At 38.7% G+C, this 13,020-nt stretch overlaps 1 pseudogene; it reads left to right on the top strand.

Annotated features, from left to right (window-relative positions):
• Positions 1-1,165: 1,165 nt before the first annotated feature.
• Positions 1,166-1,284, top strand: LOC118605159 (annotated as a pseudogene).
• The last annotated feature ends 11,736 nt before the right edge of the window (positions 1,285-13,020 follow it).

Below are 13,020 nucleotides of genomic sequence, written 5' to 3'. Positions count from 1 at the left end.
TCATGGACTGTTAAATGCACAGAATATCTTCTGAGGTATACACAAAAACTGGTAATATTGCTGACCCCTGGGGATTATGTAAATGATAAGAAAGAGAATTATTAAGGTAAGGAAATTGAAACATGTAGAGGTTAAATAACTTATACAAGGATAGCTAGTTAATATCTAAAAAAAAGCAATGATTCAAAATTAGGTAGCCTAATCACTCTGTAACCACCATGCCCTACTCTCTCCTAAAGTTCTGAGGAGAAGGTGTCCATGCTGAAAAGTTTAATAACCTCTGCTCTAAAAGCACAGCTCACATATCTAGCCATCATCTGGAGAATTCAGTCTATCGACCATTTCCCCCTCATTTCCAGGCTAATGTGCTGCCCTGGCTGAGAACATTATGTATTTCATTAAATTACACTTTCTTTCTCTGGTAAAATCAATACAAAACCACAATGATTTTTCTAAAAACATACACAGAATTCCTTTCCCAGGCCTGTTCTTCGACGTCATAGCCCTGAGAGCTAGAGAAGAATCACTTACTTTCACAGTAAGTGGGCCCCCCTGCATGACACTAATTGAAATGTTGTTTGTGTTCAAAAAATGTCTTAACAGAAAATGTCTAAGTTAATTTGTTGGTGCCTTTCCAGAAGTCACTGTCCACCTCAGGGATCTTTGGCCAGACATCCCCTAGCTTCTTTCACTTCTTTGGAAATATAGGCACTGCATTTTGATTGTGGTAGTGGTTCATGCTTTCTTCTCACAACGCCTTTTTAGCTGCCCTATTTCAGTCACCTATTAGACCATTTTGGACTTCTTTCCCGAAACTTTCAATGTGACCTGCCTATTTTAAGATTGAAGCTAAAGCTATCGTTACTCTTGGTTTTGGTTATGTTAGCAGACTTCAAATTGATATCTGGCCGGGTCACTTCAGTGAACAGTCAGCCTCCATTCAAACAAGGCCCACATTTTCTGGTCCCCCTTCATGCTAATAACTTTTTTCCATTTCACTACAGTAATCTCCTCATTCCCATTGCCTTACGCAGGCCTTAGTATTATCATTCCCTTGATTTTCTCCTCGGAAATACTAGACTTAGAATTCTCATTGCCCCATTACAACTTCCTGAGCTTCTACTCTTAAAACCAGTCCAAAATCCTCTTCAAGAATCAGTATCTTGTCTACGGCCATGCTACCCTGAACAAGCCCAAACCCGTGTGATCTCAGAAGCTAAGCAGGGTCAGGCCTGGTTAGTACTTGGATGGGAGACCACCTAGGAAGACCAAGCACTGTAGGTGTAAAATAAATAAATAAATAAATAAATAAATAAATAAATAAAGATCGTAAACTGACAAGGTTCTTGAAATCTGTGAGGTCAACCAAAGGTTGCCTCGCCTAAAAAAATAAAAAATAAAAGAATCAATACCTCATTATTAGTTCTTGCCTGGCTTCATTTTCTTTCCTGTCCAACCTGGATCTCAAGGTCAAATACCCAGTGACAATAACATCCTCATTTCCTCATTCTGCTATCTGCTATTCTGCTATATCTGCTAGAATGGCTCCCAACTCTAAGAGAATCAATCATGTGTGTGACTCTGCTTCTGCTCCCAGGCTGCCAAGGGTAAAGAAAAGCATATAACCTTATAGATTGAAGACTCCTTCCACTAAAGCTTCAGCTCATGAATCCCTTTACTGGGACTCTAGTAAATTCCCATTCCCACTCATCATAGAGACTATACTTTAAGGCTTTAATTCTATATTATACTAAATCCACAGAATTATAGAATTAATTCTATACTGTACCAAGGCTTTAACTCTCTCCTGTTTCAGTTAGAATTGTATTTGGGTCCATATAACTGAAACACAGAATAATAGTGGCCTAAACTTAAAAGTTTATTTCTCAACTAGGTAAAAGAAAATCAGACATTAGCAAGCCAAATGTGCTAAGGAGATACCACAAAGACATGAAAACCTAGGTATCTATCTTTCTGCTCTGCCATCCTCAACAGATGGCTTTTATCTTCGAGATCACCTCATGACCCAAAAGGGCTGCTGGAGCACCAGTTATCATGTTCACATTCTAGACAGCAGGAAGATGAAAAAATAGAAAGGCAAAATGACAATCATCAAAGCTGAGTTATCTCCCTTTAAGACTTCATAGATGTCCCATATAACACTCTATTGATATCTTACTAGCCATAACTTAATTACATGATCATATTTAGATGTAAGAGAAACTGAGAAATGCAGTCTTTTAGCTGTGTGTATCATCAACCTAAACAAAATCAAGACTCTATTACTAAGAAAGAGGGGAGAACGGATTTGGGATAAGCATCTAACTACCTCTACTTCCTAAACACTCTATTCCCACAATTACCCTTCTCATTTCAAACAGGCAACTAAACTCTAACTGGGAAAAGAGACCATCAGGTGTCAAATCACTTAATATCTCTCCCCTCCACTTCTACCTGTTTACAAAACCCACTGTTATTTTATGCCTGTCTCAGAGGAAGAAGTGCCCCTACTCCTCCTTAAGGCTAAAAACTGTGTTTTTAATATGTGCAGTTTATCATATGTCAAGTATACGTCAAAAGCCGTTCAAAAATGTTTAAATTTTGAATTCATTCACTTCTTAATCCCTTACCATCTGTTTTGCAGTCATTATTCTCCTGAAACTCTGTTAGCAAGGCTCAACAATTAATATCAAAGTGTCAAATCAAAAGTAAGTTTTCAAAAATGGTTTGGTGACTCATCAAAAAGTTAAACATAGAATTATCATATAACCCCTCTATTCTACTCCTGCATATATATTCCAAAAAATCTAAAACACGTACTAAAAAAAGTACATGCACACACATGTTTATAGCATTACTATTTATAATAGCCTATTGATAGAAACAGCCCAAACATCCATCAATGGATGAATGGATTAAAAAAATTATATTACACACACACACACACACACACACACACACATGCACAGTGGAATATTATTAGCCATAGAAGGTAATGAAGTACTAATAAATGTTTCAATGTAGATGAACCTTGAAATCATTATGCTAAGTGAAAGAAGCCAGACACAAAGGGTCACATGTTGTGTGATGCCATTTGTATAAAATATTTGGAATAGATAAATCCATATAGATATACCATAGATTGGTAGCCATTAAGGACTGGGGGAGGGAGAATGGGGAGAACTCATAATGCGTACGGAGTTTTGCTTTGAAGTAATGGGATATATTTTGGAACTAGATAGTGGTGGTAGTTGTACGATATTATGATTGTACTTGATGGCGTTGAATTGTTCACCATAAAATAAATGTTATTATGTGAATTTTACTTCGTAAATTACTTTTTAAAAAGCTTTAGTTTTCAGTCTTCATCTGACTCATAATTTCCACCATTGACTACCATCTACTTTTCAAGTGCTTCCTTACTTAATTTATGAACTTTAAAGTTTCTTCTAAACTTTGCTGATTCTACTCTTCTTAAAACCGGAAGCACCTCAGAGATTTTGCAATCTCTGAAAAGCTTCTTGACTCAAATATATCAACAAATGCACCCTCTATGCTGGTATTAACTACCTTCTTAAAGACATCCCTGCTGATTCTCTTTATTTTTGCCTGTGTTTAAAAAAGAAATACATCTTTTCAAAGGCAAAAAATGTAAGTTTCAGAATTTTTTTGTTAATTCAAATTGATCCTTTGTGAAAATAGGCAGGAGAAAGTCAGAAAAATTAAAATATATAGAAAATAAAATCCCATTTTGTTTGTATCATTTATGTTGTTTAATGATCTGATCATGGATAGCTCAAGTTTATAGCCAAGTCATTAACTAGCAGTCTCACAAATATTTAGAGTTTTACATTGATACTGTCCTTGAGCATATAGCCCAAGAATTATGTCATCTCCACCAGAGATGAAATTTCTTGGGGGCAAAAACTGTCTCATTAACACCTACATCCTTCACAGCATAGGTGTAACATAGCTGACTCTAGGAACCAGCGGATGAATGGAGAGATGGTGGGTTGGATGGTTAAACAGATGGTTGCACAGATGGCTGAATAGATAAATACAAGGAGTTATTTTTGTTATCTTAATCAATACACTTCATTGGAAGGGCTTCAAGATGAATCTGTATAATGTTGAATTCTGTTGAAAGAGAGTCAAGAAGAGCCAGGGATTATAGAAAAACCCAGACAAAACACAACAAAATTTACCAGTATTAAAGGTTTAAAATTTTTTTACATTCCAAAGTCAATAAACCTGATTAAATATTTTTCTTTTCATATTTTAAAATCCTATTTTTCATTTCTTATCTTTCGGTACTCTCAAAATAATGCTGTGTCAATAATAGCTCCACGGAGGGATTTAGAACACTGCTATCCTCTAGTCTAGACCCTAGCTACTCAAAGTATAGTCTATCGAGCAGCAGTATCCTCATCTCCTAGGACTAGCTTAGAAATGCAGAATCACAGGCTCTTCCCTAGAACTACCAGAATCTGCATTTTAACAAGTTCCTCAGGTGAGTCCTACACAAGTTCTACACTTTTATTTGTGTAGGACTCACTGGTTAAGATTCCAGATAATGAGTAGGAAGTGGCACTAGCCCAGAAGCCATGGCCTCTGGCATCTGACACTTAGCCTAAGCTAAGTGTGATAAATCCTGAGTAAAGTCCTGCTGGTGGAAAAGTCTGAGGAACTGAGGTAGAGAGATCAATATGTTGGAACATAAAAAATGAGCTTTGGAGGTGGAGGATGGAGGCTGTGGGAAGAGGAGACAGTGTGTATGTATATAGGGTGGAGAAGACAGTGGTAAAATTCATATTCCGAGTAACAGGAACCTTGGGACATGCAGTAGGCTACAGTAAGCTGATTGAAATACAACACAAGGACTCACTTAGATTCCACTGCATATGTGGATGAAAAAGGGGCCACATAATAAACCTGATGAGCTTAGGGGAGGCCAGCTCACAGGCCCTACAAACTCAGAACTAAGGTCAGCTCACGGGCCCTACAAACTCAGAACTAAAAATTCCTAACTGAAAGAAGGTCATAGCCAATAGTCACCTCCTGTGCCTATAGCTTTCTTGACAAAGGTCAATCTTTACTTTTGCATCTAAAATAACCTACCCCTGAAATGTCAGAGTAATCTCTATTTTCCAGATCCCTCAGGGCGCAGCCCACTGTACCAGAGCTGAGACCACAGAACCACTCATGGTTACCTTGCCCACATATACCATCTTTACGTGTTGTAAATGTTAGTTATTAACTCTTCTGTGCCCACCAATGTAAAAGAAGTGTGTGTCCCGTTTTACTTTTTATTCAGTGCCAGAAATTTCCGTCTTTGCTTTCTCCCAATCTACCAGAGTGGATTTCATGTAACCTTCCTTCTGTCTTCTTCTTTGATTCTAATGTATAAAATGAGCTGAAAAACTGTCATTCTCTGGAGCATTTTTTTAATCCGTTGAGATCTTGTTTCCTGGCAATTGTCGTCAGTTGGCTCAAATAAACTCATTGAAATTCTCTACACGTTTGGATGTTTCTTACGTCAACACACAGAAAGAGGATAGAAAATCCTGGAGTACTCAGCTTGCCACCAAAGCAAGCTGACTTCCCTGACATCACTGCTGAACCCTTCAGCCTCAGGGAAGAGTAGCCAAGTCCATGTCCTTCTTGGGGAGGAGAACAATTGAGAGTGAACTGCCAGCCACATCAGATGTTCTAACTTTGGCCAGAGAGACCAGTAGCCGGAAGTAAGCTGGGTGCTTACTTCAAAGAGCTAAGTCAGATCTAGGATGAGTGGTCATAGCCTAACAGTGAGGAGGTGTGACTGGTAGTAGTGTTCTGAGTTGGCATGTGGAAAATGAGGCAGATAGGTGAAGTGCTACCTCACTCTTGCCAGCTGGCTAGGTGATCCTGTGCAAATCAATTCACTTGTTAATTGTATTTTTTAAGTTTATTTTTAGTGATTGCTCTTGGAATTATATAATATAATATATATAATTATGACTTACTTCAAGTTAATAATTCTGGTAAAACATAGCAAATTTGTTCCAATATAGCTCTATTTCCTTCTTTCTTTGTGCTATTATTGTCATTATATATATATATATGTATGTATGTATATGTATGTATATATGTATGTATATATGTATATATGATAAATATATATGAAATGAATATATATGTATATATACATATATATGTATGTATCTAAGTATATGTGTGTGTGTGTGTGTATTTTTTTCTTCCTATGGATTTCCAGGTACTGTCTGGATATATAATATGTAGGTTTCAAGTCTGTCCCAGCTTTTACTTTCCACCGGCCCCACCAGAACTTCTAGTACTGCACATCCTATCAGTCAGCCAGTGATGTGTGGAGAGCTTATCTAATTTTCAAGGTCTCCCAGTTAAATTTCTGGCCACAGCCTCAGGCTGGCAAGACTTAGTTGTTTCCTATTTGCTTTCTAAAGAATTTTCTAGTTTCACAGACAAGTGCCCTGGACTCCACATTAAGTCAGCCACCTCTGGCAACTCGGGGATGGTTTTCTTAGGCAGCCTCACCCTGGAAGGAGGGATGTGCTGACCTGGTAGGTATACGTGACAGCCCCAGGCAAGAAAGCTTTAGATTCCCATTGTTCCAAAGAAAGCTCAGCAGCATTTCCTGAATAAATGTTTCTCAATTTGTTGTTTGCCTTTGTCAGTTTCCAGAGCTCTGAAATGGTTGTTTTGCCTCATTTTCCCAAGTTGTTTTTAAGAGAAAGGATTTGTCATCTTCTTCACTTTGATGGCTGAAAAGTCCTGCCTCCTATTCACTTTAATGGGCTTTGAGTTTCTCATCAGTAAAATTAGGTCTCTTCCTCTCTAGCCCTGTGCTATTTCCACTGGACTGGGATTTCCAATGGTTTTGAGGGAATAGAGTGTATTAGGAGATAACATGGGACATATCACCTAAAGTTTGAGTATAAGCAATCTCAGTGGACTCTGACTGGCTGAAGTATTTTAGAAGGACGGGGGACAGCTCAGACACAAGAATGCTACTAGTACAAATCTAAAAGGATTCTCCTTCCCCAAGTAAAAATATTACATCAGTTAATTATTGCACAACTAAATATTATACTCAGGCCACCCAAGGAAAGTAAAGACCAGGCAGGCAGCTATCTCACCTGTAAAGGAAGAAGAGAAGGGAAAAGGGAAAAGAGTGAAAAAATAAAAGGAAAAAAAAAAAGGAGGATGGCTTTAATTCCATAAATCAAGCTTATTTTTAAAATCAGCGGCTTAAGTATATGCATCCCATCAGAATGAAATGTGACTGAAGCCTCTTGCTTTGACACTGCTGTAGTCTGAATGTATGTATCTCCCTCAAAATTCATATGTTGAAATCCTAATGCACAACAAGGGTCTATTAGGAAATAGATCCTTTAGGGTGAATAGATCATGAGGGTAGAGCCCTCATGAAAACAGAGTAGTGTTTTTATAAAAGAGACCTCACAGAAATCCTTCTCCCTTCTACCATGTGAAGGCACAGTGAGAAGTTGCTGTCTGCAACTCAGAAGAAGTTGGCCTGTCGCCTTTTCCAGAACCTGACTCTGTTGGCAGCCTGATCTCGAACTTCTAGACTCCAGAACTGTGAGAAATAAAGTTTTGTTGTTTATAACCTACTCAGTGTTAAAAAGAGAAAAACTACAGGACCCCAATGGTGTCACTTATGCTAAAGCTCATGATACCAAAATTAGACATAATACCTGACCTAACTGCAGTTTTGACCTTCACCAGAAATGTAATCTTAATTGACTAGTCTGATTTTCTAATTTTCTGGTGGACACCAATGAGGCAATCTGAAATGTGGGCCCTCCCCATCTTTCTACCACCCACATAGGAAGAAAAGGTAATCTGCATGATAAAACCCTTGCCAATCCCTTTCCCCCCAAAAGATGTCCTAATCTGAAACTAACCCCCTCTTTTCTTTTTCTAATAACTCCCCTGCCACACCCTTCTTCCTATAAAAACCTTCCATTTTGTGCAACCCCTCAGAGTATCTCTGTTTGCTGGAGAAGATGCTGCCCAATTTATGAATCATTTAATGTAGCCAATTAGATCTTCAAATTTACTTGGTTGAATTTTGTTGTATAACACCAGACTGCGGTATTTTGGAATGAGCAGCTGGAATGAGCTAATACAGAAATATACCCCCCATTTTTCGGGCCTCTTCAAAAAAAATTTGCAAGGGCAGAAGCAGAAGCTATGGCTACACGCTCATATGTGCCCGCATTCCCGGCTTCTTCATCACATCCTGATACTGAAGCATACACACCATTGGCAGTAGGCACAGTCCATGCCTTCAGCCCTGCTCCCTAACTAAGGGAACAATGTCTAGATGAGTTTGCTCTCAGATGCTCTGATAGCATCTGAGAGAAGTGGAAGAATAGGAAAAGCAACCTAAGAGAATACTTGGGGTTTCACAGGGACAGGACCAGGCCGTGCACATGCAGTTATCAATGAGATCACATGCACATATATGCAGATCTCCAAGGTGAATGCCGATACAAGTTTGCTTCATCAAGAGCTCTCCTCTCCTGCTTCAAGATGCAGCCAGAAGTTGTGGACTTTCCATAATCTATCCCCATTGTCACAGGACTTAATATAGATCTATAACATGACCGCTTTCTCTCACTTAGATGTGTAGTTTCAAGCAGGGAGGTTGTTTCAGTAATTCCTAGACTACACATTAGATTCCTTTAATGATTAGCATATCTATGTACAGGAATAAGCAAAGTTGCTAACTGACATGTTATGAGAATTGGGCAATCTCGAGCAACATGGAGTCAGAAAGACTGATTATTTTATTTTATTAGATGCTGGATACTCAAAAAACTTAGAGCACAGGAAAAAGAGCAGTTTGAAAGACCCAAAATGCAGCATACCACCACTAGGGTAAATGGCCTTAAACTATATTTCATCACCCCATTTCTCTATTAAAGATACAAATTCCAGAAAGCAAGCATCTGATAGACCTTTCTTGGGCTGTGTGTCTATACTTCGGCCAGAGCAGGGCAAGGCATCTTGATTAACAGCCCTCGAGCACTGAATCTAATCAAGAAGAGTAGTTCCCCAAAATAAAATTAAGGTGCTGTTCTCCCAGAAAGGAGAACCCACAATGAGCAGGTAAAAATAACAGATGGCTAACACACAAAAAATTAATTAGGGATCAGATTTCTTTACTGTAGGACTTCTCAGAGACTTTAATTAGCAAATTTTGCTTTTATAAATCTTTAATAGGAGATAAAATATGCAGAATTTCTCAATTATTTTAGCAAGGGACTTTTTTTTTTTTTTTACAGAATATTTCAAGAGAACAATAAGTGTCCCCAGAAAACACCTTTAGGGAAATTCGATCATGTTGCCTATATGCCTACAAATATTGTAGCCCAAGAGGGCAAGAAATTGCCTGTCTTATTTACCACTAAATCTCCAATACCTAGAACAGGCCTGGCACAGAGAAGACACTCAATAAATGGGGACACTGAATGAATCAGTTTACATTTTCTCTGCATTCCATCCCTGAAAATCTGAATTACATGAGGCATTGCAAGCACCATGCTCATCAAAAAGAAATGGAGTTAGGTCATTTATATTGTGCTAGCTCTCCATCCTCTGCAGAGCCCCGAGTCATATTGCTAAAGGCGAAATCCAACCATGTCACCCCTATGCCTAAAACACTTTAACGCCAATCTCAGGCGTACTCAGCATAAACTCCAGAACACGCACTATATACAGCAGCTGCACCCCTTCTAACCACATGTCCTGCTAAAGTAGGGAGGAGACATGAGAACTAAATGTTGAATAAGCTGTATTCAGAGCCTGCCTTGTGCTGCTGCCAGAACAGAGGAAGATTCCTGATGGGATTACTAGCAAACCATTTACCCATACCATGAGGGGAAAACAGTCTTTAAGTTGTAAATTGAAGTGGGTGTTCGGGAGAGGGTGAAATGGGTAAAGGGGATCAAATATATGGTAGCTGAAGGAAATTAGACTTGGGGTGGTAATCACATAATAGAATATATAGATATCAAATTATAGTGTACACCTGAAAATTATATAATTATATTAACCAATGTTACCCCAATAAACAATAAAACAAAAATCAAAAAAAAAAAAAAAAAACAAAGAAAAAAAAGTTGTAAATTGATTCCCTACAGTTAAAACCTCCACAGGAAACCTATGGAACAAAGGTTGGAGAGTGCCAGCATGCTTTCTCCTATTCGTACCTCTCATGCTACTTACCCTATCCGTCACACTGCATACCCATACCATCAAAGGAAAATAGATAAACAAAGTCTTTAAACTGTAATACATAGAAACTACGAATGATATATAAACTGAATTCTCTGAATACTTGGGGTCTGTCTCTGTCCCTCTCATGGTCTTTTCTTTCTATCTCTTTGTCCCACTCAGCTCTTTCATTCTGTCTTTGAGAGGAGACCATGACTGTGTGTGGAACATTATTCCTTCTCTGGTAAACTTTATCTTTAACTCTTGCATATGCTTGAATTCTTTCCTGCATTCAGTCAAGAACCCTCCCTCTCTTGGTGCAGGACTTGAATCTCCATTGGCAGGAATTCACCCCGTCCTGCCTCATTGCCTCTCTCCAAATCCCACTTTACTCTCCAGAAAAACAATTATATGTCTCTAAATGTGAAGGCTGTTTTACCCCTTTGTAACTCTGCAAACACTGCTTCTCTGTCTGGAACGCCATTTGGCACTCTCTTTAACCACTTAGAAAACTCATCTTTCAAAATCCAGCTTAACTGTTAACTCTACTGTGAAGTTTTCTCTGATCTCATGAAGCTGCCAGTTCGGATCTGCAAAAAATTTCTCTCTCCTCATTTATGCATTGCTGCATTCATCATATGCTATATGTTTGTTTCTCTTCCTTTTTAGCCTGAGAGCCCCTTGGGAATAAGAAACATGCTTGTTCACTTGAGTCATTGTAGTTTCTAGTCCCTAGTACCTAGCACTTAGCTGTATCTAACCAGCATGAGAAAATCCTCCAAGAGTTTCAAACAAAGAGAATGTGTTGCTAGAAACTGGATCCATGAGTGATAGAAAAGACTGAGCATCAGGGGCAGTGAGCATCTTAGTTTGGGTTTTGAAGAAGCTGGCTCTGAGATCAAGTTTAAATGCAAGCAATTTATTGGAAAATGCAAGAAATATGGGTAGTTGAGGGGAAGTGCTACAGGAAGGGAAGGCAATGCAGCCACTATAGGGCATCTTATTAAGTCATATACCAATGTGGCCAGCTGGAGTGTGGTCATGTTACCAGTCTAAAATCCATATGCCTGACACTTGGAAAGGCTAAAAGTCAAAATGTCAGAATTTGGAGCAAGAAAAAAATTGATCCAGAAGACTCCAATGGAGAAGATGGGAGACCTAATCCTCAAATCCATCTTTAAAAAGTAGTGAGTTCAAGCTTCTTTTATGTCAAGGGAAGGGGATATTGGAGGCGCTGTTTTTGAAAAACTCAAGCTGTAAACAGAGTTTCTCTAATGATAAGAACATCTATATGCAAGATTAAGCAGAAATTATTAGCCCGAAGGCCATGGTAATAGAGCAGGCTTGAACAAGATGGAGTCAAAAAAAGATCAAGCATTTCACTCTGTTACAGTCTCACATGGACTCCCGAGAAAACAGTGCAAAATACACACTTCAGAATCACCCTGGCCAAGTTGGGAGGAATCTGAAATATCTGCTCCTGTCGGTCATTAATTAAGGGCTAGCCCCACTCCTCACAAAGGGAATACTAATTCTTAGGCACTGTCAGCCTACTGTAAACACAAACAAAGTAGATTGTAGAAGCTGGAATATATAGCCCTCCAACAAAAACACAGGCAGGAGTCAACCTTTGGAAGTCAGGCTGGCTTGGAAATAAATGATAAGGGGATCCTCCTCGGAGATGTGGGCAGAGCACTGATAGTATCATAGCCGAGGGCTAGAGTGAGGCAACTCTGAAGTTTACAAAAACAGTAATTGCTCTACCCCCTAGGCTTGACCTAAGGGGTCAAGTGGGATTGTTGCAGAGCTAGAGCCTTAGAGGCATTTAGCCACTCCCACAGATGGCACAAGTGGCTGAGATGATTATTCCTACCTCCTGCTCTTCAGTTCAGTCTCCTACTGAAACCAGGAGAAGCTACTTGACTAGAGTCTGAGAAACCAGCCAGCACTTCAGTGATACATAGCAGAGTAGAGCAAAGGACAACGAATGGGCCCAGGACTGGCAGATTACCGTGATATGGTAGAGCGCTATACTCTCTGTCAAACCAGCAGCATTAGAATTACCTGGGAAGTTTGTATAAAATGCAGAATACTAGTCCCTAATAAATTCTTGGCCTAATGAAACTGAACCTTGCACATAGGATCAGATCCCAGGAGTCTATATTTTTAACAAGCTTCCAAGAAGTTTTATATAAAATGAAATTGGAGAACTACTATAGAAGTAACAATATAAATGTTTTGGAGATAAAAAAATTAAATCGAATGGAATATGTAACAAGATGAAAGTTCTATTTCTTGCCAGTCCAATAACTCAATTAATAAAAATGGTCCTTTTCAGTTAATCTAAATTTAACTACATAATAATAAGTCCTTGATATTCATTTTACAGAAAAAGTAATCAAAGTTAAAGGGTACTGGAAAATACATTTATAAAAGCCTGAGGTAGCACCAGGGAACAGAGTTCAAATTATAGATGCTTTTGTTGGTACATTTGTCGTGCTATATCATTATAATGATTTTATGGTCATTTGTTTGTTTGCTTGCTTATTTATCATCATGGCTGTCTCTCCTACTAGATTCAGTTCTTTGAGGACAAGATTGTGTCTGCATGCCCAGCACAAAACATGACCAGTTTTATACCAGGAATCTCATAAATGTTTATGGAATTAAATTCAAAATCTACAGCTGCCCCTTAGCCACTAATGACTAGGGTGGCTCTTTTAGGCACAGGCCAACTCAGGATGTGTCCAAAGAATTTCC

Source organism: Rousettus aegyptiacus, unplaced genomic scaffold (genome assembly GCF_014176215.1).
Source record: "Rousettus aegyptiacus isolate mRouAeg1 unplaced genomic scaffold, mRouAeg1.p scaffold_m13_p_1, whole genome shotgun sequence".
NCBI lineage: Eukaryota > Metazoa > Chordata > Mammalia > Chiroptera > Pteropodidae > Rousettus > Rousettus aegyptiacus.
Note: the sequence above shows the minus strand (reverse complement) of the source record. Positions and strands in the feature narration are given on the sequence as shown.